This window comes from Anomaloglossus baeobatrachus, chromosome 12 (assembly GCF_048569485.1).
Source record: "Anomaloglossus baeobatrachus isolate aAnoBae1 chromosome 12, aAnoBae1.hap1, whole genome shotgun sequence".
Lineage (NCBI taxonomy): Eukaryota > Metazoa > Chordata > Amphibia > Anura > Aromobatidae > Anomaloglossus > Anomaloglossus baeobatrachus.
Window position 1 is genome coordinate 6,113,224 of NC_134364.1, and position 16,568 is coordinate 6,129,791.

The 16,568-nt window shown below is 56.0% G+C and overlaps 1 long non-coding RNA gene across 1 annotated transcript in view; it reads right to left on the bottom strand.

Annotated features, from left to right (window-relative positions):
* Positions 1 to 13,538: 13,538 nt before the first annotated feature.
* Positions 13,539 to 16,568, bottom strand: part of LOC142258095 (uncharacterized) — a 162,780-nt gene continuing 159,750 nt past the window's right edge. Inside the window, exon 3 of the long non-coding RNA XR_012727710.1 lies at positions 13,539 to 13,907. This is a non-coding gene — a long non-coding RNA (uncharacterized LOC142258095). The remainder of the gene's footprint in view (positions 13,908 to 16,568) is intronic.

Below are 16,568 nucleotides of genomic sequence, written 5' to 3' on the forward strand. Positions count from 1 at the left end.
GGTCGGGGGAATATATACCCTACTCTCACTGGGGACCCTTCAATAATCGGCATAAGTAGTATAGCGGCCTCCTTGCTTATCGTCGGGCAATTCCATAATTGGCCTGACTATAAGAGGGGCGCTAGAGAGCGCATCACGTGCTCTGTCTGTCGGTCGGGAGGTATAAAGGAGGGGTGACCCCCACTTGTTACCCCCCGATTGTGACGTACTGGTAGCCAGCGCGGGGGATTTCTGAGTGACCCCCCGGTGGTTTGTGACATATTGGTGGCATAGCGGTGGGATCGAGATAATAGTGTGTGTGAGTGTGAGACCCATACTCCCAGACACTAAAGACTGCCTGCAGCAGCTGTGGCTGCTGGGGTCTTCAGACTAGCTCAACACTAGAGTGTCAGAGTGCAGATACTGTAAGGTGTGTGGAGGCATCAGGTGTCAGTTCTGTGTCAGTGACCAAAAGTCTGCAAGAATGGCTGATGGCACCAGGAGCAGAGCTATGCAACTGGCCAATGCTAAGGCAGGAGCCGAAGAGAGGGAGGACGGTGCTGTGGACAGCAATGAGGAGGTTGCCCACGAGTCCTCCAGGAGCTCGACGCCAGAAAACCGTTCTGCCGAGGACATTGCGCAACCTGGCACTGCTGGACAAGATGAGGAGGAGCTCACCCAAGGTTCCTCAACGAGCCAGATGCCAGCCCTCCGCTCTGAAAGGGACAGTGAATCGCCTAGCTCTGCAGCGTGCCGCAGATCACCACGTGCCATTCCACCGAGCCTGGGAGGCTCGGATAGCCTTCTTCAAATGGCTATGGCCCTTCTCCAGGCTGGAGACCAGAAGGGCTACAAGGAACTCCTGGCAGAGCGCAGGGCAGAGCGGCAGGCAGCGCGTGACGCTGAGGCTGCGGAGCGGCACGCAGAGCGTGAGGCTGCGGAGCGAGAGCGGCAGGCAGCGCGTGAAGAGCGAGAGCGACAGGCAGACCGTGACTACCAGCTGCAGCTAGCTCAGCTCCGGCCCTCATCAGCCACATGTGACCTTCGAGACACCAAACTTCCAAAGGTCCGTGTTGAGGACTTCCCAGTGCTGGAGAAGGATGGAGACTTGGACTCTTTCTTGACTGCTTTTGAACGGACTTGCTTGCAGCACCATCTGGACAAGGACCAGTGGGCCAAATACCTGACCCCCCGTTTAAGGGGTAAGGCCCTGGATATCCTTGGGGACTTGCCTGCTGAGGCAGATCAGGGCTACGACACCATCAAGCGGGCCCTGATCCAACAGTACAACCTCACTCCAGAGTCCTACCGCAAGAAGTTCCGGAGCCTACAGAAGGGACCAAAGGACTCCTGGGCTGACCACCGGCGGGCACTTGCCCGAGCTGCCGACCACTGGACCCAAGGCCTGCAGCTTTCCACCGGACCGGAGATCCTGGACTTGTTCATCACGGAGCAACTCTTGTGGAACTGCCCTGAGGATCTCCGCCAGTTCATCCGAGACCAGAAGCCAAAGGGGTCCACGGCTACAGCTGCCCTTGCCGATGACTACACCAACAACCGGGCCCCTGAGGCCAGGAGAGCGGCCACCAGCAGCACCTGGAGAGGGGGTAAGATGAATTCGGCGACTGCCCCACCTGCCCCTAGACTGCAGGGGGTGTCCCCCTCAACTCCCCTCTCCAGGCCCGTGGCGGAACCAAGACGGTGCCACCAGTGCAACCTACCTGGACACTTCAAGGCCATGTGCCCTCAGCGTCCCAAGGCCCCGGCTCCGTCCCCGTCCCAAGGGCCGCCCAAGGTGTATTGTGTGGGTGGGGGTGGTGGTAGGTCCCTGGACAGCTTCCAACCTGTCACCGTCGGCCGGTCTGTGACCATAGGACTGCGAGACAGCGCCTCGGAGGTGACTCTGGTGCGGCCTGAGATGGTGTCCCCCCAAGACTTGATCCCTGGAAAAACCCTCGCTGTCTCCGGGATTGGAGGCACTGACCCGGCGCTGCCTGTTGCTGACATTTATGTGGACTGGGGCGCAGGGCGGGGGGTGAGGGAGGTGGGGGTAACTGATCGGATCCCTGCAAACGTGCTACTTGGGACAGATTTGGGGCAGATAACCTCCCAGTTTGGGCCCCCCCCAAGGGCTGAACCTTCAGCCCGTACTGACATGACTCCTAACAATGTTAATGTGTTATCTATGAATGATGTAAGGGAGGAGGGAGTGAACTCTGATATTTCTGCTTGCACAGACACCATAGACACACACACAGCTGCAGCTGTGACAGGGGAGGGGGTCAGAGAAAGGTGTGACAATGCCTCTACAAGTAACCAGCCAGTGAGCTGGGATCTGTTGCCCTCTGCAGGGATAAGCAGAGAGCAGGGTGCTGCAGGGGGAGGACCAGTGTGTGGGGTGGGGGCTACCACAGCAAATGTGGGGTCCCCAGAGATTTCACAGCGGGGTTCTGTTGCTGCAGGAGGGGAACAGGCAGGTGAGATTGGGGCCGGTCCAGGAGCGGAAGTGCTCCCAGGTAAGATCTCGGTGCATGGTTCCCCCACAACCGGGGTGTCAGGAAGCCAGGTAGGTCTGCCTGAACCGGCGACTTGGTCAGGAACGGAGGAGGAGCAGGCACGACCCACGGTCGCAGCGGCTGTGGCCGCTGTCACCCGCAGTGGGAGTGCTGGAAGCCAAGGGGCCTCCCGGAGGTCCGATAGCTCTTCCCCTTCTGACCAAGTGGCAGCCGAGTCAGGTGGAGGCCAGGACACAGGTCCCGGGGTACTGACCGAAGATGTGACAGTCTCGTCGATTCTGGCCACATCTAGTCAGGGGTTTCAGGCAGCGTTAGAAGCTGACGACAGCCTGAAAGCTCTTAAGGAGCAGGCGGCCCAGCCTCCCTCGGACTCGGACCCGGAGCGAGTGGTCTGGGACCAAGGACGGCTGTACCGGGCCACGGTCCAGCAGGGTTCACCGGAGGCGTGGCCCAGGGACCGACAGTTGGTGGTACCCTATCCGTTCCGGACGGAGTTGTTGCGGATCGCACATGAGATTCCGATGGCCGGACACCTAGGGATCGCTAAGACCAAGGCCAGGTTAAACCAGCATTTCTACTGGCCAAAAATGGGGGCCGATGTGGCTGCCTACTGCCGTTCGTGTGAAACCTGTCAGAGAGTGGGGAAGGCGGGGCCACGCCCCAAAGCCCCACTGGTATCTCTGCCCATCATCGATGAGCCTTTCAGGAGGGTGGCTGTGGATCTGGTCGGCCCGCTGGCCATCCCCAGCAGCTCCGGGAAACGCTTCATACTGACGGTAGTGGACTATGCCACCCGGTACCCAGAAGCAGTGGCCTTGTCGTCCATTCGGGCTGACAAGGTGGCCACCGCATTGCTGGAGATTTTCTCCCGAGTGGGTTTTCCCCAGGAAATGCTCACTGACCGGGGGACCCAATTCATGTCCCAGCTGATGGAGGCCCTCTGTAAGCAGGTCCAGGTGCGACATCTGGTGGCCAGCCCGTACCATCCACAGACTAATGGCCTGTGCGAGCGGTTCAATGGCACCTTAAAGCAGATGCTTAAGATGTTGGTCGACTCCCATGGGCGTGACTGGGAGCGGTATCTCCCACACCTGTTATTTGCTTACCGGGAGGTTCCACAGGCCTCAACAGGATTCTCACCGTTTGAGCTCCTGTACGGGCGACGTGTGCGGGGCCCCCTGGCTCTGGTGAAAGAGGCTTGGGAAGGGGATTTGGCCACCCCTGGAGTGTCGGTTATCGAGTATGTCATGCGCTTCCGGGACAAAATGCAGGCCTTGACGCAACTGGTACACGACAATATGGCTCAAGCCCAGGCCGATCAGAAGCGTTGGTACGACCAGAACGCTTGTGAGAGGACCTACCAAGTGGGTCAAAAGGTGTGGGTACTGGTCCCCGTACCACAGGACAAGCTTCAGGCAGCCTGGGAAGGCCCATACCTCGTGTACCAGCAGCTCAACCCTGTGACGTACCTGGTCACCCTGGACCCTGCCCGTGGAAGGCGGAAGCCCTTCCATGTGAACATGATGAAGGCACATCATGAGCGGGAGGCATGTGCGCTCCCCGTGTGCAACCTGCCCGAGGAGGGAGAAGCGGAAACCCTCTTGGATATGCTAGCCCAGGTTAGGGCAGGCGGATCCATTGAGGATGTGGAGGTTGGCCACCAGCTCTTGGAGGACCAACGGTCCCAGCTGTGGGCCACCCTACACCCCTTCCGGGGGTTGTTTACCAACCAGCCCGGAAGGACTGACTTGGCTGTCCATCACGTGGACACTGGGGATCATCCCCCGATCCGGCGTTCAGCATATCGGGTCTCCCTGGAGGTGCAGCAACACATGCGCCAGGAGATTGACGAGATGCTGAAGCTGGGGGTGATCCAGGCATCCAACAGCGCTTGGGCCTCGCCTGTAGTCCTCGTCCCTAAGAAGGACCGAACCACTCGGTTCTGCGTGGACTACAGGGGGCTCAATGCTGTCACGGTCGCCGATGCGTACCCAATGCCACGCATCGATGACCTGCTCGATCAGTTGGCCGGGGCTCAGTACCTGACCATCATGGACCTGAGCCGGGGATATTGGCAGATCCCCCTGACTCGCAAGGCCAGGGAACGCTCTGCCTTTATTACCCCATTTGGACTGTACGAGTCCACGGTGATGCCATTCGGGATGAGGAATGCCCCTGCCACTTTCCAGCGGATGGTCAACACCCTGCTCAAGGGACTTGAAGGGTACGCGGCCGCGTACCTGGATGACATTGCCGTCTTCAGTCCCACCTGGGAAGATCACCTAGAGCATCTAGCACAGGTGCTCAGGCGGGTCCACCGGGCAGGTTTGACCATCAAGCCGGGCAAGTGTCAGCTGGCCATGAGCGAGGTCCAGTACCTCGATCACCGGGTAGGCGGGGGAACACTGAAGCCCGAGCCTGAGAAAGTGGAGGCCATCGCATCCTGGCCCACCCCCAGGACCAAGAAGCAGGTGATGTCCTTCTTGGGGACCGCTGGGTACTATAGGAGGTTTGTTCCATGCTATAGTAGCCTGGCAAAGCCCCTGACGGACCTCACCAAGAAGAAGCTGCCCTCTGCAGTCGATTGGACAATGGACTGCGAGACAGCCTTCCGGGCCCTAAAGGACGCCCTGTCCAGCCCGCCCGTGCTACAGGCAGCCGACTTCACGCGGCCGTTTGTAGTACAGACCGACGCCAGTGACTTCGGCCTCGGTGCGGTGCTCAGCCAGGTGGACTCTGCGAGCCAAGAGCACCCAGTCTTGTACCTGAGCAGGAAGCTGTTACCGAGGGAAGTGGCCTATTCCACAATGGAGAAGGAGTGCCTGGCCATAGTGTGGGCCCTGCAGCGTCTGCAACCCTATCTATACGGGCGCCACTTCATCGTGGAGACGGACCACAACCCCCTCAGCTGGTTGCACACCGTCTCTGGGACGAATGGGCGACTGTTGCGATGGAGCCTTGCGCTCCAGCAATACAACTTCACCATTCGCCACAAAAGGGGCCGTGACCACGGTAACGCAGACGGGCTGTCCCGACAAGGAGAGGTCGCGGACGGGCGCACGGGGGAACACCGGAGTGTGCTGCCCCCTAGCGCCCTCAAAAGGGGGGAGGTGTGAGGTAAATCCGGAGATATGACGATAAATCATGATATTCAAGTTATGTCAGGAAGCCCTCTCCTGGTGTCACCCCCCCTTTCCTTCACACAACTTGTTTAGCAACCCATCCCATGGCCATCTCCTGTGATATGGAAATTAGGTGATGTGGGAACAAAGGACACAGGATGACTCCCTGCCGTCACCCTGTAACAAGAGTTGTATCTCATTATAAGGCTCTGGAACTAGCCAGACAGAACGACTCCAGTAAAAAATGGTTCATATCTCGCAAGCCATATTTCCGATAAATATGGCAACCATAAAAATGGTGTCTCCGCATGCGGACGATGCCGGCACACCCTTTTTATGGGAGCAGGACATTGGGAAATGCCCCAGGCGTGATATCAGCCAATGGGGAACTGGCAGACAGGTCATGAGTCCCCTCGTTCTGTAGCTAAATTCATAACTGTCACAATGAGAGCATTGGCGTCCGCCTACGACGCTCCCAGGCCAAGTTATGGCCATATTCCATGTTGTGGATTTTGTCCATAACTCCAGCCAGGGGTGGAGCAGTGCTCCCTCTGAGGTCACGAAGGTAGGAGGGGACCTGGACTTGCCCAGGTTGATAACCCTACTTCGGCCATTTTCCAGTGTTCTTCCGCTGGGGGTCACGTGCAGGAAACATCTGTGGGAGTTCCTGGAAACCTGGTCTACAGCGCCCCCCTGTGGCCAGACGCACAAGGTAACTGATTGAATTGCATACCTGTTGTAAACCATGCTTTATCTGTAACTGTACTCTGACATATGTATATTCTGTAGATTCCCTATTGTATATATTGTAGTTTCTAGTGTGCTTTAGGCTGATTAAATTATATAATTAATCTTGGGCTGTTCTGTTATCTCGATCTTGAATCCCACGTCTGTGTGTTCGGCTAATAGTTACCGTGAAGCGGTTGGTGGCAGCGAGTTGTGCCAAGGATTATTGTGGGGAGGCCAGTGAGATCCGGGGAGGTTTTATATATTCCGCCCGCGGAGGTCGGGGGAATATATACCCTACTCTCACTGGGGACCCTTCAATAATCGGCATAAGTAGTATAGCGGCCTCCTTGCTTATCGTCGGGCAATTCCATAATTGGCCTGACTATAAGAGGGGCGCTAGAGAGCGCATCACGTGCTCTGTCTGTCGGTCGGGAGGTATAAAGGAGGGGTGACCCCCACTTGTTACCCCCCGATTGTGACGTACTGGTAGCCAGCGCGGGGGATTTCTGAGTGACCCCCCGGTGGTTTGTGACAGAGGGTAAATCATAGCACCCACCAACACTACCCAAATCAGCGCCACACACAACCCGTCATCGGAGACTGCAGGTGAATCAGTGCTGACATCCAGGCACCATCAATACTATGGGGATGATTCTGGGGGTGCTGCAGAGGGTGAACCCCCATATGGAGCATGTAGAAACGTGGCCATGTTGTCCTTCATGTGGTACTCTGTGTGTCTCGTGGCCGCACGTTCTCCGTCACTTGTTTGGCTTCTCCCTGGATCGTTTTTCTCCCACACATACATTGCTGCACCCCGGTGTGCTCCAGTTGTGGGGGCCACGCTGCCCGGGGCATCTGTTCTTCATCTATTGTCTGGATAGCCGGAGTACATAAGATTGAGGAAACCTGGAGGTCCTCAGCCTCCGCAGATATCCTCCAGTGTGGAGACTGGCGGGGGGATGGGGGTCGTGGGACCTCCGGCCACACAGGACGGTCGTGGGCTCTTCTGATAACGGAGCCTTTCATGCATCAGTTTTCTGATCCGCCATCCATCACACGAGAACTTAGGATGAGACTGAGCTCCCGACAGATCCGCGCTGCAGAGGTCGCGGCACCCCGGCACCCGGGCAAAGCTGACAAAAAGACCCCTCTGCAGTGGCGGGGCATTGACATCCAGGGTTACCGCAGCAATTCAATGCTGTACCCAGCAGAAGGAAGTCACACAGAGGTTTTCTCAAGCCTCGCGGAGTGTCATGGAGGCATCAGGCGCTGTTCACACTGCAGATTCTGACACTCCACACTATGGCTTCTCTGGTGTTTCTGAGTTACACAGACAGGCTTGGGCATCGACCAGCTGAGTGCTTATTAATGGTCAGGCTAGCAAGAGTTAACCTCTGCTACCCTGCTGTTACCTCTGGGATCACATGTTGTTGGAAGCCTATCATATTTACTCCCCGCCTTTTTAAGATGGTAGAGTCTGTCTTCCCACGCCGACTATAGCTTGTTGCTGTGTTGGTCTGTGTGCTGTTGTGTCCCAGTCCTGCTGGTGAGTATATTGAGTGGTGCTTTGTTGTGGAATTCTCTTGTCGTCTTGCTGTTTCCTCCCTGCTCTTATTTTCCTCTTAAGCTCTTATTGTCTTATTCCTCTGTGTGAGCGTGCTGTGAGATAGAGTTTTGGTTTCCCCTGTTTGTCTATCTCTGTTGGTTTTATTACACTCCTGTCCAATTCCTCTCCTGGTGTAGGGAATATAGGATCGGGCTGGTGAGGAGCAGGGTCATGAAGGCGGCTCAGACATCCTCACCTTCAGAGGTAACTCTGAGAGCAGGGATAGCTAGGGTACCCCGACAGTCAGTCCAGGTCCCTTGCTCTTCCTGTGGATCGTGACAGAAAAGCGAGCCACAGGAAACTGAGCAAGATTGTCTCACGCTCGTTACGGGGAACTACCAAGCGAATGGCGAAAGGGAAGAGAAACCCTCTGTCTAGGCAAGGGGAAGATGGTGACCCCTGACCAAATTTACTGCTGACCCCTCACCACCCTAGATAGGTTCTTCACCTATGCACCGAGCCAGATACCTGGCCCTAGGTATCCCTAATGCTGGACCCTAAATAATGAACGGGTGGGATGAACTCTTCATCAACCTGTTACGTCCGGGTGGTGGAAACACTGGACCGTACACCGGGTTCCCTTGGGGAGGCAGCCAGGCCGGTCACCCCGCCAGAGGGTCTTGATGCACGGCAGCCGAAGCACTATTGGTAGCAAGACAGTCCGTAGGGGATCTGGAAGGTAGATGTCGCTGAGAACACGGAATTCTAGACGGTAGTCCGGGTGACGAAGCTCAGGGTCCGAGGCCGGGTTGTAGGGTCAGGCGGGATCTGGAACCTGCTGAGCGATGGGACGAGTCACCAAACGGATCCAGGGACTGTAGACTGGCGGAGCTGCAGAGGTGGTGGAACATCCGCCGAAGTCACCGTCAGGGTACTGGCACGGACATAGTTCGGAGCGGCTGGCGTGGCAGGACAGGCTCTGCGACACAGACAGGGGTTAATACAGGACACAGCAATACGGGGACCTGAACTAGCTTACTAAACACGTAGAACAGGCCCCGCCCACCAGGAAAGAGAATCCTAATATACCCTGTACCTGTCTATGCAATTTCCTGTTTCTAGGTGCTGGCCCTTTAAGAAAGGGTCAATGACCGCGTGCCCTAATGCGCATGCGCGAGGCCCGTGTGCCAGAAGCCAGTCCAGGGAGCGGTGCAGAGGAAGCAGGAGTGCCCGGCTGAGTGTCCCACGTCGCAGAGGAGCGCCGGGAGCGGGGAGCTGGACGCATGGAGGGCGCAGGTGAGGAAGAGAAGGCCGGGACCGGAGTGGTGAGCCGGGGACGCCGCCGGGAAGCAGGGAGCGGGCCACGGGGACCGGAGAGCGGGGCACGGGGACCGGGAAGCGTGACAGTACCCCCTCCCCCACGCCCTCCTCCCCGCAACCGGGACAGGAAAGCACGAATCAGAGGAGTGCCAACATTCTCCCGGGGCTCCCAGGACCTATCCTCGGGACCATAACCCGCCCAATCCACCATGAAGTATTGCCGACCTCGCACGGTCTTCATGGCCACGATATCCCTTACCGCATAGATGTCATCATCAGCGATGGGAGGAGGAGCAGGACTGGCATCAGCGGAGAAGGGACCAAGGACGACAGGCTTGAGCAAGGAGACATGGAAGGAGTTGGGTATCCTCATCGTGGCCGGAAGCTGCAGTTTGTAGGAGACTGCATTGATCTTGCTGATGACTTTAAACGGCCCGATGTAACGAGGACCCAACTTGTATGATGATAACTTTAATCGGACATATTTGGATGCAAGCCAGACCAGATCACCTGGGGAGAAACACGGGGGATCCAGGCGCCTCTTGTCCGCATGTCTCTTCATCCGCAAAGAAGCACGTTCTAGGGAAGTCTTGACAGAGTTCCATATAGCTGAGAAGTCCTGGACCAGAGCATCTGCTGCGGGGGCATCGAAAGCCGAGGATACTGGCAACGGAACAGAAGGCCGAAGTCCGTAAACGACCTGGAAGGGAGAGCTGGAGGTGGACTCGCTGATGTGTTGGTTGTGGGAGAATTCAGCCCAGGGTAGGAGCGTGGACCAATCGTCATGATGGATGTTGACGTAGTGGCGCAGGAAGGAGGTCAGGATCTGATTGACCCGTTCCACTTGGCCATTCAACTGAGGATGGTAGGCCGAAGAAAAGTCCAAGGATACTCCCAGATGTTTGCAGAGAGCCCTCCAGAAGCGCGAGGTAAACTGAGTTCCTCTGTCGGACACAATGTGTGCGGGAAAGCCATGCAGTCGGAATATGTGTTGTATAAAGGCTAGCTTCAGCTAGCTCCTGGGCAGAGGGCAGCCCGGCCATGGGAACGAAGTGAGCCATCTTTGAGAAACGGTCCACCACAACCCATATGACCGTGTGTCCGGAGGATAAGGGTAAGTCCGTAATGAAGTCCATTGCAATATGTTGCCACGGAACGGAAGGAATGGGCAGAGGCAGAAGACGTCCATATGGTAGGTGCTTGGGTGTCTTGTTCCGGGCACAGGATGGACAGGCTGAGATGAAGGTTGCAACGTCTTTACGGAGGGACGGCCACCAATAGTGACGGACAATCGTACTCCAAGTCTTCTTCTGACCAGCATGGCCGGCGATCTTCGAGGCATGGCCCCATTGCAGAACTCTCTGTCTGTCAGTATCGGAGACATAGGTTTTCCCAGGGGGTATCTGAGTCAGAGCGACAGGAGCCACCGGAATGACTTTACTGGGACTGATGATGGGCTGGAACGTCTCCTCCTCCAGCTCTATGGGCACGAAGGACCTAGACAAGGCGTCTGCCCGCACGTTCTTATCCGCGGGCCGAAAATGGAGTTGGAAATCAAATCGAGCAAAAAACAAGGACCAGCGGGCTTGTCGCGGGTTCAGTCTTTGGGCTGACCGCAGGTACTCCAGATTCTTGTGGTCCGTGTAGATGATCACAGGGTATACTGCTCCCTCCAAGAGGTAGCGCCATTCCTCCAAGGCCAGCTTGATGGCCAGTAGCTCCCGATCCCCGATGGTGTAGTTGCGTTCGGGTGCCGAGAAGCTCTTGGAGAAGAATCCGCACGTGACCATCTTCCCGGAGGAGGATTTCTGCATCAACACTACCCTGGCTCCTGAGGAGGAGGCATCAACCTCTAAGGTGAATTGTCGGTTCAATTCAGGGCGATGGAGAACCGGAGAAGAAGCAAACGCCTGTTTCAAAGAGCAGAACGTGGCATCGGCCGCCGGTGGCCAGTCCTTAGGATTAGCTCCCTTCTTAGTCAAGGCAGAGAGAGGCGCAGTCAGGGCAGAGAAGTGCGAGATGAATTGACGATAATAGTTTGCAAAGCCGAGGAAGCGTTGGATGGCCTTCAGTCCGGAAGGAGGAGGCCAGTTGATAATGGCAGCCACTTTCTCTGGGTCCACCTGCAGGCCAGTGTCCGAGATTACATAACCCAGGAAGGGAAGAGACGATTTTTCAAAGATGCATTTCTCGTACTTGGCGTATAGACGGTTCTCTCTAAGCCTCTGGAGAACTAGCTGCACGTTCTCTCTGTGGGTCTGTAGGTCCGGAGAGAAGACCAGGATGTCATCCAGATATACCACGACACAGACATAGAGGAGATCTCTGAACACGTCGTTCACCAATTCTTGGAAGACGGCCGGAGCATTACACAGACCAAAGGGCATGACACAATACTCGTAGTGCCCATCCCGAGTGTTGAATGCGGTCTTCCATTCGTCTCCAGAGCGAATGCAAACCAGGTTATAGGCCCCACGGAGGTCCAACTTGGTGAATACACGAGCTCCTCGGAGCCGATCGAATAGTTCGGGGATGAGTGGCAGAGGGTATTTGTTTTTTTACGGTGATCTGGTTTAATCCCCGGTAGTCAATGCAAGGGCGCAGATCACCTTCCTTCTTCTTGACGAAGAAAAAACCTGCTCCGGCAGGGGACGAAGATCTCCGAATGAACCCCTTTGCCAGGCTCTCGGTGATATAGGCAGACATGGCCCGTGTTTCAGCAGGGGACAAGGGGTATATCCGTCCTCTAGGAGGCGTAGTTCCCGGCAGTAAGTCGATGGCACAGTCGTAGGGACGATGAGGCGGTAGTACCTCTGACTCCTTTTTATCAAACACGTCCGTGAAGGACCAGTAGGCAGAAGGCAGTCCTGGTAGAGACTCTGGAACCGGAGGTCGTCGGATGGGCTGTATGGATTTCAGACATCTCTCGTGACACGAGGAGCCCCATCGGGTAATTTCACCTGTACTCCAGCTGACCGACGGTTTGTGTGCCCGTAACCATGGAAGTCCCAGCAGGATCTGATGAGACATGCACAGGAGGACGTAGAAGGTGATATTTTCGGTGTGCAGGGCACCGATCCGTAATTCCACAGGCTTGGTGATCAGCGAGACAGTGTCAGAGAGGGGTCTCCCATCTACAGAGGTGATCACCAGCGGTTTTTCTAGTGGGAGAACAGGCACCTAGTACTTATCCACCGTGGCCTGCTGGATGAAGTTGCCTGCTGCTCCGGAATCGAGATACGCCTCTGCCGTGAACCGGGTCTCTTCTGTAGTCACTTGAACAGTCCATGTCACGGAGTCTGAGAGAGTCCCAGCACCTAGGGTGGCCTCTCCTACCAAGCCTAGGCTTTGGAGTTTCCCGGCTTCTCGGGACAAGAGCGTAGCAGGTGTGTGCCATCTCCGCAGTAGAAGCAGAGACCCTTTGCTAGTCGTTCTGCTCTGCGTTGCTCAGACTGCCTCAGGCGGTCAATCTGCATGGGCTCGTAGGTAGACGCGCCAGGTGACGCCGACTGGGGAGCGATGGACTTTAGTGGTGGGAAGGAGTGCCTTATCGGACGCCTCTCGCGGGACACCTATTTGGATCGTTCCTGAAAGCGAAGATCCACTCGAGTCGCTAGAGCGATCAGGGCATCCAGGGTGGAAGGCATGTCACGACCAGCCAGCTCATCTTTAATACGACCCGAGAGTCCCTCCCAGAAGGCGGCTTTTAGGGCCTCATTGTTCCACCCTAATTCCGAGGCCAAGGTGCGGAAGCGGATGGCATATTGGCCCACCGTCAGAGTCCCCTGATGTAGCCTGAGGAGCGATGAGGCGGACGCGGAGGCGCGTCCGGGCTCGTCAAAGGTGCTACGAAAAGCCTGCAGGAAGTCCTGGATGTTGGTGGTTACCGGATCCTCCTTCTCCCACAAGGGGTTCATCCAGGCCAGTGCCTCTCCCTCTAGATGGGACATCACGAACGCGACCTTGGCTTGGTCAGAGGCAAAAAGGTGTGGCAGCAGCTTGAAATGGAGGGAGCACTGATTTATGAATCCCCTGCAGGTCTTGGGATCTCCGGCGTACCGGGGTGGTGAGGCCAAACGAAGTTTGGAAGTATCCGAGGAGGCTGCCACGGGAGCTGTGGCCGTTGATTGTGCAGTGGAAACCTGAGATGCCAAGGACGTGGCAGTTGCTTGTAGCGTGTTCAGGCGGGTATCCACCGAGGACATGAAGGCCAGCATGCGGGACTGGGTCTCGCGCTGTCGTACGAGTTCCTGCTGCAAGGTGCCCAGCTGGGCCGCTAGTGCTTCGGCGGGATCCATGGCCTGTTCTAGCTGTTACGTCCGGGTGGTGGAAACACTGGACCGTACACCGGGTTCCCTTGGGGAGGCAGCCAGGCCGGTCACCCCGCCAGAGGGTCTTGATGCACGGCAGCCGAAGCACTATTGGTAGCAAGACAGTCCGTAGGGGAGCTGGAAGGTAGATGTCGCTGAGAACACGGAATTCTAGACGGTAGTCCGGGTGACGAGGCTCAGGGTCCGAGGCCGGGTTGTAGGGTCAGGCGGGATCCGGAACCTGCTGAGCGATGGGACGGGTCACCAAACGGAGCCAGGGACTGGAGACTGGCGGAGCTGCAGAGGTGGTGGAACATCCGCCGAAGTCACCGTCAGGGTACTGGCACGGACGTGGTTCGGAGCGGCTGGCGTGGCAGGACAGGCTCTGTGACACAGACAGGGGTTAATACAGGACACAGCAATACGGAGACCTGAACTCCTAGCTTACTAAACACGTAGAACAGGCCCCGCCCACCAGGAAAGAGAATCCTAATATACCCTGTACCTGTCTATGCAATTTCCTGTTTCTAGGTGCTGGCCCTTTAAGAAAGGGTCAATGACCACGCGCGCGCCCTAATGCGCATGCGCGAGGCCCGTGTGCCAGAAGCCAGTCCAGGGAGCGGTGCAGAGGAAGCAGGAGTGCCCGGCTGAGTGTCCCACGTCGCAGAGGAGCGCCAGGAGCGGGGAGCTGGACGCATGGAGGGTGCAGGCGAGGAAGAGGAGGCCGGGACCGGAGTGGTGAGCCGGGGACGCCGCCAGGAAGCGGGGAGCGGGCCACGGGGACCGGAGAGCGGGGCACGGGGACCGGGAAGCGTGAGATAACCCCACTAAAGGTTATAGAAGACACAAGGAGGACACAGGGGGAAAAGCCTGAACTACTTATCTCCAGATGACTCAGGTAGAAGTTCAGCAATGTTTTCAGCAACAATACCACAGAGGAGTACAAGCCACCTGCTTGCAACCAGAGCCATAATGAGCTGAATAATATCACCAGCACCAGTCCAGGGAAGATGGGAGTATTTAATCACCAAGTGAATACTGATGACCAGCAGCTGGGGGAAGGCGAGCGCTGCTGGGTCCAAAAGGGAGAGATGAATCCAGCAGGAAAGCAGCTCCCTATACCAATGTATACTGGCAGCAGGAACAATGGAAAGTCAGGGAGCATTCTGCGCAGCCAGACGCTGTGACCTTCTATTGGCAGAAACCTCATGACTGTCTATACCCGTGACACACCCGTGACAGTGTATAAATAAGAAGGTTTTAATTCACAGCCAAAATATTTTTGAGAATGAAGAGAAATTAGAATGTATTAGACAGTGATCACATGTCCAATAATAATCAGCCATTAGAACCTGCAGAGATCCGCTGGTAATAGGATTTCTGCCGGATCCGCTTTTATGACATTTGAGACGGTGGAGAATGGATCTGGTAACAGATTACTATTTATCTTCCAGTTATGGATCCTGTAAAGAAAGAATCCCTGATCTGTACAGCAGACCTCTTCATGTCATATGCACGACTGTGTACAATCCCCGGCCTCTGCACAGACCTGCGCTATCTGCTGTACAGTGCACTGCCTCTCCATGGTGCTCAGGCTTGTTACAGTATGTCTGCTGTACAATTCACTGCCTCTCCATGGTGCTCAGGCTTGTTACTGTATGTCTGCTGTACAATTCACTGCCTCTCCATGGTGCTCAGGCTTGTTACAGTATGTCTGCTGTACCCTGCACTGCCTCTCCATGGTGCTCAGGCTTGTTACAGTATGTCTGCTGTACAATTCACTGCCTCTCCATGGTGCTCAGGCTTGTTACAGTATGTCTGCTGTACCCTGCACTGCCTCTCCATGGTGCTCAGGCTTGTTACAGTATGTCTGCTGTACCCTGCACTGCCTCTCCATGGTGCTCAGGCTTGTTACTGTATGTCTGCTGTACAATTCACTGCCTCTCCATGGTGCTCAGGCTTGTTACAGTATGTCTGCTGTACCCTGCACTGCCTCTCCATGGTGCTCAGGCTTGTTACAGTATGTCTGCTGTACAATTCACTGCCTCTCCATGGTGCTCAGGCTTGTTACAGTATGTCTGCTGTACCCTGCACTGCCTCTCCATGGTGCTCAGGCTTGTTACTGTATGTCTGCTGTACCCTGCACTGCCTCTCCATGGTGCTCAGGCTTGTTACTGTATGTCTGTTGTACAATGCACTGCCTCTCCATGGTGCTCAGGCTTGTTACTGTACCTCTGCTGTACAATGCACTGCCTCTCCATGGTGCTCAGGCTTGTTACTGTATGTCTGCTGTACAATGCACTGCCTCTCCATGGTGCTGAGGCTTCTTACTGTACCTCTGCTGTACAATGCACTGCCTCTCCATGGTGCTTAGGCTTGTTACTGTACCTCTGCTGTACAATGCACTGCCTCTCCATGGTGCTCAGGCTTCTTACTGTACCTCTGCTGTACAAGGCACTGCCTCTCCATGGTGCTCAGGCTTCTTACTGTACCTCTGATGTACAATGCACTGCCTCTCCATGGTGCTCAGGCTTCTTACTGTACCTCTGCTGTACAATGCACTGCCTCTCCATGGTGCTCAGGCTTGTTACTGTATGTCTGCTGTACAATGCACTGCCTCTCCATAGTGCTCAGGCTTGTTACTGTACCTCTGCTGTACAATGCACTGCCTCTCCATGGTGCTCAGGCTTCTTACTGTACCTCTGCTGTACAATGCACTGCCTCTCCATGGTGCTCAGGCTTGTTACTGTATGTCTGCTGTACAATGCACTGCCTCTCCATGGTGCTCAGGCTTGTTACAGTATGTCTGCTGTACAATGCACTGCCTCTCCATGGTGCTCAGGCTTGTTACTGTATGTCTGCTGTACAATGCACTGCCTCTCCATGGTGCTCAGGCTTGTTACAGTATGTCTGCTGTACAATGCACTGCCTCACCATGGTGCTCAGGCTTGTTACTGTATGTCTGCTGTACAATGCACTGCCTCTCCATGGTGCTCAGGCTTGTTACTACCTCTGCTGTACAATGCACTGCCTCTCCATGGTGCTC